The sequence below is a fragment of the Heptranchias perlo genome, unplaced genomic scaffold (assembly GCF_035084215.1).
Source record: "Heptranchias perlo isolate sHepPer1 unplaced genomic scaffold, sHepPer1.hap1 HAP1_SCAFFOLD_60, whole genome shotgun sequence".
Taxonomy (NCBI): domain Eukaryota; kingdom Metazoa; phylum Chordata; class Chondrichthyes; order Hexanchiformes; family Hexanchidae; genus Heptranchias; species Heptranchias perlo.
Window position 1 is genome coordinate 2,850,187 of NW_027139623.1, and position 14,968 is coordinate 2,865,154.

The 14,968-nt window shown below is 46.5% G+C and overlaps 1 non-coding gene and 2 pseudogenes across 1 annotated transcript; 1 reads left to right on the forward strand and 2 right to left on the reverse strand.

Annotated features, from left to right (window-relative positions):
• The window catches only part of LOC137316718 (zinc finger protein 229-like), a 346,515-nt pseudogene that overhangs the window by 246,778 nt on the left and 84,769 nt on the right, over positions 1-14,968 (reverse strand).
• trnag-ucc (transfer RNA glycine (anticodon UCC)) lies at positions 11,524-11,595 on the reverse strand. Its single transcript has one exon. It is a non-coding gene; the product is annotated as a tRNA-Gly (tRNA).
• On the forward strand, positions 12,106-12,514 carry LOC137316685 (histone H2A-like; annotated as a pseudogene).

Consider the following 14,968-nt stretch of genomic DNA (forward strand, 5'->3'; position numbering starts at 1 on the left):
CACGGTCTCAGTTTTACAAGGAGGCAGCGCAATGTCCTCCCTCCCCAATAACATGTTTCAGTTTAACTGGGATTTCAATGTATTTATTGGCTATCACAGTTATGAAATATTATTTCATTCTGTGTATATCTGACGCCGCATCAAATGTTTGGTTACTGAACTGTGTTTGCTGCTGATTCTTTCACATCTCATTCTCTGCTTCACTGAGGATGAATTCACTGTAAAATGCAATGTTTTGATGTTGTGTTGTATCAGTTTCCGTTTTATCTGTTGGAATCATGAGCCCTTCTATTTATCTTTAGATCTTCAGCAGCAGCGGTCGTTTTGGCGTTTCGTTAATTGAACAATGCCGCCATCTAACGCTGTACTTTTTAATTACAGTTATAGGAATTTAATTTATTTTGAATAAAATCTGGAAGAGGCATTCGACTCTGTTTATCCCATGCATTGTCGATGAAGTGAGCAGTGTAGGTGAACAGGTGGAGAACGGGATGATCTGTAGAAATATTAAACCGTTCACAGAGACTTAACCATTTATCAAACTGACATTAAGAACACGATCGTTGGAACATGGGGCTGGTGAAGAGAAAGCAGGCGCAGGATGTTAGGATTTACTCGGATGTGAAAAGCGGCTTTGAGAAAGAGAGCAGAGAGAGTGCATACAATAATCACTCAAAAATAATGGTTGAACTTCGTAATTGGATTGTGTTACTGGGACCTATCGATTCGATTTCCTCCAACACTCTGCTGCAGTCTCTCCCTGTGAATCTCAGCCTCTCCTCCCACTGCACTGAATCCTCTGTCTCCTCACCCGTTTGCTTCAGTTGACCCGTTTTCCAAATCATATGCTGCTGACTCCCCTCCACCACCTCCATGTCCTTTTTTTGTCACCCTCCCAATCTCACTCACTGCCTCCGTCTCCAGCTGCCTCTTCCAGTCCGATCCGAAATCTAAAAGTCACCGTGGCGGATCTCGGTCTTTCCCGTTTTGTGCGAGCCCCTGTCGTCTCTCTCCGCCCAGAGCAACAAACCAGATGCATCTTCCCGTGTCCCTTCTCGACCATGGATCACTTTCCCTTCTGTCTGGAACGCAAAACCGGATGTAATCGGCACATGAAGCCACTTTTCCCTTTCCCGCTGGAACTGCGCCCTCACTCGGCTCTTCCAGGTAATGCGATGCTCACTTTATTTACTTCCTGTATCAATTTCCCAATTGATTACTGACAGTTGTGTTTAAAAACAATTCTCTGCCCGAAAGCCCTGCCCAGGTCTGTTAACCAGTTTCCAACATTTGATGCAGCAACAAAGCTGGAAATTTCACCCCAGATCCTTTCAAACTGCACCTTTGTCTCCAAGTCTGATCAGTAATTTCTCTCCTTCCGTTTCTCTCTCTTACAGTTAACTTGGTGGCGATTGTGATCCTGTCCCGAGGAAAGTGCGGACTCTCCAAATGTATCACTCGCTACCTGGTGGGAATGGCGGCGGCCGATCTCCTCGTCGTTATCACTGATGTCATAATGAAGCGCATTGCTGATATTTATTTCCCAGTTTCATTTTTGACCATTACCCCCGTGTGCCGTCTCATTGTCATCCTGAGTGTAGCAGCCACAGCGGCCTCTGTCTGGTTCACAGTGATTTTCACCTTTGATCGATTTGTGGCCATTTGTTGTCAGAAGCTGAAAACAAAATATTGCACCGAGAAAACGGCGGCTGCTTTTATCGCGGTGGTGAGTGCGCTGAGCTGTTTACTGAACATTCCCTGGTACTTTGTATTTGGTCCGGAATATATAATGGACAATGTACCCCGGGGTTGTGTCTGGAAAACGGCCTTTTTTACTTCACCCGCATGGGAAGCCTTTGATTTGTTTAATCTTGTGTTAATGCCTTGTCTCCCATTCATTCTGATATTGCTGTTCAATGTTCTCACCGCCAGGCACATTTTATCGGCCAGTAGAGTCCGCAGGGGACTCCGGGGCCGCAGCAATGGAGAAAATCAGAAGGATCCAGAGATTGAGAACCGAAGGAAATCCATCATTTTACTCTTCAGTATATCAGGCAGTTTTATATTGTTATGGAGCACATTCATTTTTTATTTTATCTCTCTGCGTATAACAAACGCCCAGTACTATCCGGCCAGTGACATTGAGTCAGTCGGATTCATGCTTCAACTTCTCAGTTCCTGCACCAACACGTGTATTTATGCTGTGACCCAGACTAAATTCAGAGAGGAGCTGAAGAACGGGGTGAAATACCCACTGAATCTAATTGTTAGATTAGTTAAATCATAGAAACGTCTGAAGACTTTTCATCAGAAATTAAATAAAGATTAATTAGAGTAGATTTTCCGGTTTGGCAGTGGAGTAGACGGGCGGTAGCGGATCGGGCGCCCGTTATTCACCGCGCCTGATTGTACTATCCATTGACATCAATAAGTTCACTGAAGTAACTGATATCAATCCAATACTTCAAATGAATTTGTAAATACCAGACAGGAATTATATTTTAGCCGACAAATGTGGTGTTGTGAAATGATGCAAGATGCGAGTCTAACATGAAACGCTTTGCTGTTATTAGTCTGGAAATAATATCGTTTCAATATTAAATGTTTAATCCTGAAATGAATAAAATCAAATCCTCATTTTCGGTTGATGATTATTTCCCATCAAACACACTGCCCGGTGGGATGGACTGAGGGTGAGCTGTCAGGGTCAGACAGCGTCCTGTTCATTGGGACATTTGTTTTGACCAGAACAGAATAATAATGGACCAACACCCGGACCGTTACTAACTGGTAAAATATTAACGTATTTTCAAACTCCAGTGGGGAGTTCCGGAGATCGTTTCCTCTCTGAGCTGCTGTGCAGCAATGTTTACTCACTGGAACTGGTTCCGGAATCGCAGATCAATTTCCTTGGTTTCATCCCAGACGCATGGTCCCGGTCTGTGAACCAGGATAAAGTCAAGGTTATCACCTCCTTAGCACGGCCCACAGATGAGACCTCCCTGCACTTTTTTTCTGGGTATGACAGGTTGTGTGGGGATTTTATCTCTGACTAAATGGAAATTGCCGCTCCCCTGTATGGGCTACTTCGAGCGGGAGTTGAACGGCAGTGACAGAGAGCCACTCCAACATCATCCCCACCCTTAATTCTAGACTTCTTATTGGTCCGATGCTTGCCGCCCCCATTATACAAAGGACTGTGCCCTTTATCCCCGTTCCCGATCTGAGAGTTCCGTCGCCATGCTTGGGTGGGTCCATCATGCTGAGACCAATCCCATTAATTTTACATCGACTCCTTTCCAGGGAGCTGAGCTGAACTACACAGAATGAGCAAGGCAGGTACTTCCAATGTATTGCGCCCTCTCTAATTCCCTCCACATCATTGGAGGTCAGAAGATTAAGGTTTACACCCATCATAGTCCAGGGCTCTTCCAAACAAAAGGCCGAATTAAAGAGGGAAATGTGTCCAGTGCCAGAATCACTGATTGGCCCGAATCACTGATTGGCCGCCTTGTCCACCGAGACCCTCGAGTTCCCACCAGCTGAAGATGTTCGGAGAATTTTTACTGACCCGGATCAACAAAGGTTTAAATCTCATAGAAAGTAGTCAGATTCTAAATTTGAGCCAAGATAGTTATATAAAGGGGTGGTTCAAGGGAACTTCAGATGAGTGTAAATTGAAACGCTGCAGCTCTGTCTGTTACAACCGCAAGCCGTGTAATCAAATGGAGTAAGTTTGGGGTTTGATACTAAAGGTAGTGACAGTCCCCACACTGAGAAGGTTGTGTCTGGCCACGCTGGCCGAGCAGATGCAGGACGTCCCGCCCAGTTGGCCCGTACCCCACCACCTTTGGAAAAGTTCTTGAAGGGGAACCCTTTCCATCATAAGGCCGTCAGACAGTGGACGGCACGGAATGTTCTGAGGCTCCTGCAGGTAAATGAGAGGGTGGATCCAATCGGGAAGTTCCCCCAAAAGGCGGGCTAAACCATTTAGTGGAACGTCACGTCACCGGAACTGACTAACAGGCACCAGAATGTAGCTTGGATGATGGTGAAAAGGGCCATCCCAATACAGTCTTTCCTGCGCACAGCATCTCATCACTACCGTGGACTGCACTCGAGGCTGCAGCAGAGACAAGGCCATCGTCCATCTCCTGGTGGACTTTCCCTTGGCGCAGAAGGTGTGGAGAGAGATGCGTTGGTATCTGTCCCAGTTCATCCCCAACAGATTGGTAACACAGGACCCTGTGCCCTATGAGTAGTTCCCCAGGACGCACACCAAAACAGATATCAACTGCTGCTGGAAGACCATCAACTCGGTGAAGGAGGCCCTTTTGTCGGCCCGAAACTTGCTGGTCTTCCAACTGCAGGAGCTATCCACGACCGAGTGTTGCCGACTGGGACACTCCAAGGTCCAGGATTACAAGCTGTGGGACGCACTGAGGCACGCTCCGGCTTAAACAAAGGCTCTATGGGGAAAGGCCACTGTGTAAGGCCATTTCACCTTGTATTGTACAGCACGTATTTGAAGATATGTATTGTGTTTCGGATTGTAATGGTGAGATCGTAGTGTGTACGATTTGTATTGTGTTGTTTTGAATTGTAATAATGGAATGGTAGTGTGTACGATCTGTATTGTATTGTGTTGAATTGTAATAATGGAATGGTAGTGTGTATGATCTGTATTGTATTGTATTGTTTTGAATTGTAATGATGGAATGGTAGTGTGTCTGATCTGTATTGTATTGTTTTGAATTGTAACTGTGATATTTACATTGAACTGTGTGGATCCATAAATTTTATGCAATAAAGACTATTTTGAAATATCAAAAAAAAACTGTCTCACCGTGGCTGTTTGTACTGGACAGTGAACAGTGGAAATACAGACGGACAGTAAAGATGTGGGGAGTTATACAAAGAGCATCTATTGCAGGCACCAGGTGAGAAATAGGAGTATTTTCTTCATGGTGAAAATCTAGTGACCGTAGAAGAGTAAAGGGATTTAGGTGCACAGGTACACCAATCACTAAAAACTAGTGCACATGTTCAAAAAAAAATTAAAGATCTCAATTTCTCGGCTGTCATATCCCAAAGTACCCGCTTTCAGGTGCTTAGCCAACTCTCTGGAATTTGCTGATACAATCAGGCCCCACTGCCTCCCTCGCTGGTCCATTCCATAAATCCAGCACCCTCTGCATTAAAAATGTTACATTCAAACATTCTGCTCATCCGATGCCTCAGGTTAAGAAGACTGATTGTGGCGGGAGGACCCAGACCATCAGCCTGATGTGAGTTTGGACATTTCTGCTTTTAATTCCGAATTTTGCATTTACAGTTTTTTCCTTTTTTTATTCAATTCTATTTGGATTTCATTCTTGCAGATTTTGCATTTTTAAACAAATTCTGTGCGCAGTGAGTGTTGACTCCGGGTCCTTTGATTGACAGCTCTCCCCTCCCCCCATGCTCCTGGGCTGACTCACATCACGTGACACGCTGCGGCGTCACTCACATTTGCGCGCTGATGTCACGACGCGTACGTGCCGCATCGGCCGCAGGGACGCCGCGCATGCTCCGCGCTTTCCCTGTGCCGCGTTCCCCTAGCAACCGGCCGACGCCGGGAGGATGACGCTGGCGTCCTCGGGCGGGCGCTGCTGTGGGCGGGGGCGAGGCCGACAGAGGGAGGGCCCGCACCCGGGAGTGGCCTGAGAGGGGGGGGGGAGACCGCCGGAGTTCTTCGGGGCCTCCTGCGGGCCCCGTGAATCTCCACTCTGGCAGCGCCCGGTGTCGAGCTGGGCTCGGGGGGGAGTCACTCTCCCGCCTCCCCGTCAAACGGGCCGTGGGTCGGAGCCCAAAAGTGAGCGAGAATCAAACAGCACAGAGAGAGGCCGCTCGGCCCATCGCACCTGTGCCGGCCCTGTGAAAGAGGCCGCTCGGCCCATCGCGCCTGTGCCGGCCCTGTGAAAGAGGCCGCTCGGCCCATCGCGCCTGTGCCGGCCCTGTGAAAGAGCGATCCCATTAGTCCCACTCCCCCTGCTCTTTCCCCACAGTCCCGCAAATTTCCCCCCTTCAAGGATTGACCCGATTCCCTTTTGAAAGTTATTATTGAATCTGCTCCCACCGCCCTTTCAGGCAGTGAATTCCAGATCAGAACAACTCGCTGCCTAAAAACATTCTCCTCATCTCCCTCTGGCTCTTTTCCCAATTCCCTTCAATCTGTGTCCTCTGGTTACCGACCCTCCCGCCAGTGGCAACAGTTTCTCCCCATCGACTCCATCAAAACCCCTCCTCATTTTCAACCCCTCGATTAAATCTCCCCTTAACCGTCTCTGCTCCAAGGAGAACAATCCCAGCTCCTCCAGTCTCTCCCGGTAACTGAAGTGCCTCATCCCCGGGACCATTCTGGTAAATCTCCCCTGAACCTTCTCTGCTCCAAAGAGAGTAATCGCAGCTTCTCTATTCTCTCCATAATTATTATTATTTATTAAGTGGGTTGTGCTGGGTATCTGGAAGCTGTAATTCGGTGAGTAGAAAGCAGTGGGAGGATAAGTCTGCAGATTGATTTTGGGAGATGGTGAAGACGGTGATCGTGGATTCAAACAAGGGAGGGAGGTGGTCTTTGAGACCGTCCGTGCTCTGTTGTAAGATCTCACTGTGTGTGTCTTGTTCCAGCCGTTCCCATTTGTACCTGTGACCTGACTGGCGGAGTCTGCGACCTCAACTGCTGCTGTGACCCTGACTGTTCCCCCGCGGACATCAATGTCTTCCCCACCTGTCTGCCGGGCAGTGAACCGTAAGTTTCTGTTCGTGTGTTACTACATTGGCTCCCGGTCCAGCAATGCCTCGATTTTAAGATCCTCGTCCTCGTTTTCAAATCCCTCCATGGTCCTCGCCCCCTCCCTATCTCTGCAACATCCTCCAACCGATTTAATCTCCACCAACAACCCCATGTCACTCCAACCTATCATGGATTCTACCCAACCCATTTATCTCCTCCCACAGCCCATGTACACTCTACGCACAACCATTGCTGGGTCACTCAGTCCTGTTATACACACAGTCAGTGCTGGAACGCTCAGTCCTGTTATACACACATTCATTGCCGGGACACTCAGTCCTGTTATACACACAGTCAATGCTGGGATACTCCGTCCTGTTATACACACAGTCAGTGCTGGGATACTCAATTCTGTTATACACACAATCACTGCTGGGACATTCAGTCCTGTTATACACACAGTCAGTGCTGGGATACTCCGTCCTGTTATACACACAGTCAGTGCTGAGATACTCAATTCTGTTATACACACAGTCAGTGCTGGGACACTCAGTCCTGTTATACACACAGTCAGTGCTGGGATACTCCGTCCTGTTATACACACAGTCAGTGCTGAGATACTCAATTCTGTTATACACACAGTCAGTGCTGGGACACTCAGTCCTGTTATACACACAGTCAGTGCTGGGACAACCAGTCCTGTTATACACACATTCATTGCCGGGACACTCAGTCCTGTTATACACACAGTCAGTGCTGGGACACTCAGTCCTCTTGTACACACAGTCAATGCTGTGACACTCAATCCTGTTATACACACAGTCAGTGCTGAGACACTCAGTTCTGTTATACACACAGTCAATGCTGGGACACTCAGATCTGTTATACACACAGTCAGTGCTGGGACACCCAGTCCTGTTATACACACAGTCAGTGCTGAGACACTCAGTTCTGTTATACACACAGTCAATGCTGGGACACTCAGACCTGTTATACACACAGTCAGTGCTGGGACACCCAGTCCTGTTATACACACAGTCAGTGCTGGGACACTCAGTTCTGTTATACACACAGTCAGTGCTGGGACACCCAGTCCTGTTATTCACAAAATCAATGCTGGGACAGTCAGTCCTGTTATACACACAGTCAGTGCGGGGACACTCAGTCCTGTTCTTCACACAGTCAGTGCTGGGACACCCAGTCATGTTATACACACAGTCAGTGCTGGGACACTCAGTTCTGTTATACACACAGTCAGTGCTGGGACACCCAGTCCTGTTATACACACAGTCAGTGCTGGGACACTCAGTCTTATTATACACACAGTCAGTGCTGGGACACTCAGACCTGTTATACACACAGTCAGTGCTGGGACACTCAGTCTTATTATACACACAGTCAGTGCTGGGACACTCAGTCCTGTTATACACACAGTCAATGCTGGGAAACTCAGTCCTGTTATACACATTCAGTGCTGGGACACTCAGTCCTGTTATACACAGTCAATGCTGGGACACCCTTTCCTGCTATCAACACAGTCTGTGCTGGGACACCCAGTCCTGTTCTACACACATTCAGTGCTGGGACACTCAGTCCTGTTATACACACAGTCAATGCTGGGACACTCAGTCCTGTTATGCACAGAGTCAGTGCTGAAACACTCAGTCCTGTTATACACACAGTCAATGCTGGGACACTCAGTCCTGTTATACACACAGTCAGTGCTGGGACACTCAGTCCTGTTATACACACAGTCAGTGCTGGGACACTCAGTTATATTATACACACAGTCAGTGCTGGGTCACTCAGTCCTGTTATACACACAGTCAGTGCTGGGACACTCAGTTATGTTATACACACAGTCAGTGCTGGGACACTCAGTCCTGTTATACACACAGCCAATGCAGGGACACCCAGTCCTGTTTTACACACAGTCAGTGCTGAAACACTCTGTCCTGTTGTACACACAGTCAGTGCTGGGACATATTGGATATATTGGCCTTGGAGGGGGGACAGTGCAGATTCACGAGAATGACACTGGGGCTTGAAGGGTTCAATTATAAGGACCGGTTGCATAAACTTGGTTTGCATTCCCTTGAGTTTAGAAGGTTGAGGGGTGATCTGATCCAGGTATTTAAAATTATAAATGGATTCGATAGGGTAGAAATATAAACTATTTTCTCTGGTCGGTGAATCCAGAACAAGAGGACATAAACTTAAATTTAGAGCTCGGGTGTCTTGGAGTGAAATCGGGAAATTATTTTTCATACAAGGGTAGTGGAAATCTGCTCAGCCTGATTGAAGTGGACCGTGTGATATAATAGATTTTTCTGTCCTGTCAGAGTTGGACATTTGTAGATCCATCTTTTGAAAAGGTGGAGGAACTCAGTTCTAAGATGGATTCCACTCACTTCATCATAAGTCCTCAATCACCTTGTCTTATCATCGAGATATCAAGGACTAGACACACTGTGTTTCAAAGAAAGCTGATTTATTTGACACTTGTACAGAATATTAAACGCCAGCCCAGTTAAAGGGATTATTAACATCAGAAACAAACCCCAACTGTCAGAATGAACATGGTTCAGTCCTGGATGTGATTAACATCAGCAATAACAGCAGAATCCAACCCCTGCAGTCACATGTGAACTCGCTGGTGACTCAGCAGGTGGGATGATTGAGTGAATCCCATCCCACACACGGAGCAGGTGATCGGCCTCTCCCCAGTGTGAATACGTTCATGTCTCAGCAGATCCCATGTTCTTTTAAAGCTCTTCTCACAGTTCGAACATTTAAAGGGTCTCTTATCAATGTGAACAAGTTGGTGTTCAATGAGGCCGGATGAACAAGTGAATTCCTTCCCACACACGGAGCAGATAAATGGCCTCTCCCCAGTGTGAACTCGCTGGTGTGTCAGCAGGGTGGATGACTGAGCGAATCCCTTCCTGCACAGGGAGCAGGTGAATGGCCTCTCCCCGATGTGAACTTGCTGATGTCTCAGCAGGTGGGATGATCGAGTGAAACTCTTCCCACACACGGAGCAGGTGAACAGCCTCTCCCCAGTGTGAACTCGCTGGTGTATCAGTAGGCTGGATGACCGAGTGAATCCCTTCCCACACACGGAGCAGGTGAACGGCCTCTCCCGAGTGTGAGTGCGTTGGTGTGTCAGCAGATCACTTTTTCTTTTAAAGCTCTTCTCACAGGCAGAACATTTAAAAAGTATCTTATCAGTGTGAACAAGTTGGTCTTCATTATTGATTCAGGATTTTCGAAAGCAAAAGCAAGTTTCACCCAACACTTTTCCATCAAATTTTCAAATCCCTCTGCAGGGAAGTAGCGATCAAAATGAGCAGACAGAGCAGCGAGATGTAACTGTATGACACATTTCATTGCATTCTGTTTATCTTCATTGATGCTGTTCTCTCCACCCCAGAGGGCTGCGGATGCACAGTCGTTGAGTGTATTCAAGATTGAATTTGATAGATTTTTTGGCAAGGCAGTGAAGGGATATGGGGATAGGGCGGTAAAGTGGAGTTGAGGTACAAATTCAGCCATGAACTATGGAATGGTGGAGCAGGCTCGAGGGGCCGTGAAGCCTATTCCTGATCATATTTCTAATGTTCTTATCCTGCCAGAGGTGCGGTGCCCAGAACTGAACACAGTACTCGAAATGAGCTCTAACCAGAGTTCTGTATAACTGTGACACAACTTCCACTCCTTTTTATTCCAGATCCCTGGAGATAAAGATCAAAATTCCATTATCATTTTAACTTATTTTTGCACCTTTTCGTGAATTCTGTACTTGGTCTTATAAATCCCTTTGCTCATCCACAGTTCCTCGTTTCTTCCCATTTAGAAAATATATCTATCTTTTTATGGTCGAAAGCGATTGACCTCACACTTCCCCACGTTGAACTCCATCTGCCACAGTTTCACCCACTCACTTTATCTATCAATGTCCCTTTGCAACTTTCCGCTCCCATCTATAATATTTACGTTGCCACCTAGCTTAGTTTCATCAGCACAATTGGATATACGGCTCTCTAGATAAGAACATAAGAAATAGGAGCAGGAGTAGCCCATACGGCCCCTCGAGCCTGCTCCGCCACTCAATCAGATCAGGGCAGATCTTCGACCTCAACTCCACTTTCCCGCCCGATCCCCATATGCCTTGATTCTCCTAGATTCCAAAAATCTATCGATCTCAGCTTTGAATATACTCAACCATTGAGCATCCACAGTCCTCTGTAGAGAAATCCAAAGATTCACAACCCTTTGAGTGACGACATTTTTCCTCATGTCGATCCTAAATGGCCGACCCCTTATCTTGTGATTATGAGCTCCAGTTCTTGACTCTCCAGCCAGGGGAATCAGCCTCTCAGCATCGACCCTGTCAAGCCGTCTAAGAATGTCATACATTTCAATGAGATCACGTCTCATTCTTCTAAACTCCACAGAATATAGGCCAATTTTACACAATATCTCCTCATAGTACAACTGCAGCAAGACTTCCTTACTCTTATATTTCAAAAACCTTGCCTTCCTCACTCTCATTGGACCCTTTGTCGCTCACTATTTCCAGCATGTTTCCCTCTATTTCTTCGATAGGGAAAATAAATCTAGGTTGAAAACATTTTGCTACAATTACACCCGTTTATGTTTTGGAAACAATAACCAACTGAACTGCATCAAATTCGATTGCAATCTTAAGAGTTTCTGAAGGAAACAAACTAATAAGAACACTAAATTGCGATGGCCGGGAATCGAACCCGGGTCAACTGCTTGGAAGGCAGCTATGCTCACCACTATACCACCATCGCTGACAATGCATGATACTAAAATAGTTGATAAACAGCAGACCCTGAACAGATACTGCAGGCTGTTGGATTTTGTTCTTCATTGAAACTGGTTTCTGACGGATCCTTTCTCGCTCTGTTGCAGTTCCCGTCTCCGCCCAGTCGATGTCGCCAACTCCCAATCAATGGAAATTACACAACAGCCAGTAATCCTTCACCTGATATCGGCCGCATCACCCATTCAGTGAGGTTAAATAATTATATTAAATGATTACGGAGACCTGACTACCAGCTGGGCACGAATGGATGCTTAATGTTCAAGTCTATAAGATCTTTAGAAAGGACAGAGAAGTAGGGAAAGTAGGGGGAGCAGCAATATTGCTAAAGGACAATATTACAGCAGTTCAAAGATAGAATATCAGTGAGGGTGAGCGGGCAGTGTATACAATCTGAGAGAGACCCATCACAAATGCCCCCACTGTAATCCTCCAGAAGGAATAAGAAGGGCGAGTGCTGGAGATTTCTTTATTCTGCATGAAAGTATTTGTGAGATTGTGGAAATTGTCTGGAAGAGGAAAAACCGGCGTTAAAGCTCGGTCTAAGGACAAGCCTCGCTCATCCCGGGCCGGACTGCAGTTCCCTGTGGGCCGTGTTCACAGGCTCCTGCGAAAGGGGAACTACGCTGAACGTGTGGGTGCCGGAGCCCCGGTCTATCTGGCTGCTGTGCTCGAGTATCTGACGGCTGAAATCCTCGAGCTGGCCGGCAACGCGGCCCGGGATAACAAGACCCCCATCATCCCCAGACTCCTGCAGCTGGCCATCCGCAACGACAAGGAGCTCAACAAGCTGCTGGGACGGGTGACCATCGCTCAGGGTGTTGCCAGATATCCAGGCCGTGATGCTGCCGAAGAAAACTAGCATTGTCAGCTCCAAAAGCAAGTAAAGTGGCCACGACTTAATCTGATAACCGAAATGACAGGACCAACCTTATTGAAATCTTTGAAGAAGGAACAGAAAGTGAATACGAGTTTAATGCAGTAGATGCAATTTATTTGGATTTTCCGAAGGCCTTCGATAAGATACCGTATTTTAGACTCATGGCTAAGTTCAGAGCACGTGGAGTCAGGGGACAGGTGGCAGAATGGATCGCAAGTTGGCAACAAAACAGAAAACTGAGAATAGAGGTTAAGGGTCGCTACTCAAACTGGCAAAAGGTGGGAAGTGATGTTCCAGTTGCTGGGACCACTGTTCTTCACAATTTACATTAACAATTTTGATTTGGGAATCGGAAGTAGAATTCCAAAATTTGTGGACGACACCAAATTGGGGGATGTAGTAAATGCAAAGGAAGAATGCATCAAAATGCAAGAGGACATTAATAAACTTACAGAATGAAGAATAAGGAGGTCACACACTGTTTGGATTATAAGAGTCTAAACGGGATAGAGGAGCAAATGGATCTAGTGGTACAGATATACAAATTAAAAGAAGTAGCAACGCAGCTCAATAAGGTCATAAAAAGGAAACTCAAACACTAGGAATCACTTCTTGAGAGATAGAATTGAAAAGCAAATAAATTATCTTAAACTTGTATGGGAGCTTGGTTAGACCAAACTTGGAGTATTGTGCACAGTTCTGTTCTTCATATTATAGAAAGGACGGAGAGGGATTGGGGAAGGTGTAAAAATGAATCTCATGGCAAGAGAAATGAGAGAATATTCTGATGAGGAAATGTTGATCAGACTGGAGATGTTTTCTCTGGTAAAGAGAAGGCTGAGGGGTGACCTGATAGAGGTCTTACGTTAGGGTTTCATATGGTAGACATAGAGAAAATGTTTCTACATGTGGGGAGTCCAAAACTCGAGGTAATGAATATAAATATAGTCGCTAATAAATCCAAAAGGGAATTCAGGAGAAACTGCTTTGCCCAAAGAGTGGTTAGAATGTGGAAAACGCTACCACAAGCAGTAGTTCAGACAAATAGAACAGGTGCGTTTAAGGGGAAGCTAGAGATACACATGAGGAGAAAGGAATCGAAGGGTATTCTGATAGATTTAGATGACTTAGGGAGGGAGGAGCCTCGTGTGGAGCATTAACGCCGGCATCGACCAGTTGGGCCGAATGGCCTGTTTCTGTGCCGTAGTTTCGATGTAACTCGATGTAAAGGCTCTTTTCAGAGCCACCCACTGTATGTGTGAAAGGGCTGGTTACTGTCTGAAGGGAGACGCAGATATCATGCTACCGGTGTTGCTTTGAGCTGCTTTATTCTCGTTGTAGACGAGATGAGGTATTAATGGGACTGGAGTCAGGGCACCGACCACAGTCCGGGACTTTAAACGGTGATTTATGGACCCCAGTCCACACATCACCAGATTTCTTGTATTTATTTAAAATACTTGCCATGCTGGGCTCGTGAAGCATCACCAGAACTGCTCGACTAACCTTTCCACATCTGTGGGATTCAGCGCTTCGCTCCGTTTCTGTTCTATGTTGTTGGATTATTTACATAACGCATCAAACTCACTGGGGAATCACTGAAATGTAACTTTGTACAGAAACAAGTAACAGTGAATTGCCTGGTGCCCAGGAAATCAGAAACATTACTCGCCTTCCGTCTTGTTGACTAGTAAACCGTGTTTACAGTCCACCTACCCTCTTTGTTTACATATGGGGTGGGGGGGGGGGGGTGGAACAGAGAGGGAGGGAGCGGAGGAATCAGTGACAGACAGCAGAGAACGGCCTCTGATCTTCCAGCACCAGCTTTCTCCATCCGCCAATTTAAAACCGTTTATCGATAATAGAACCGAAACACAGCGCTCCGCACAAACCCTTACAGACTCGGGCTTCATATTCAAGGATTCCAAGAAACCCGGAGCTTTTAAATAAGCCACGTTACAATTAACAGTCGTTAATATTCCTGCCTAAATACAGTCCTTTCGAGAACAAGTCAACCCGTCTCTTTCCATTCCAGTCCCAAACCTGATTCTATCTCCCCACACATCCCCTCCCAGACGGGTTCAGCAGTTTACAAACACCTTATTCCAGCTGAATTGGAGAATCTCGAGTGTTGGGTTTGAGTTGTGACGCGGAGTTTCTCCACCAGTATTATTGTCTCCCTGAATCTATGAAAAGAAAACGACCATGAACTGGGACTGGAGCCGAACACATCCCCAGTGACAGTGAGGCCCGATCAGGACATCCCATTCTCTCTGTTTTATATCAGACTGTATCCCACCTTCGTGTGCAGCACGACAGAAAGACAAACGTACACTGTCAGTCTTACACTTCCGATCAGTGTGTTCGTATCACGTTCAATAGCAATATCCCACATTCATATACAGCATCAGAGAGAGAAACAGACAGGGAGAGAGACACGGTGAGGGAGACCGCGGAGAGA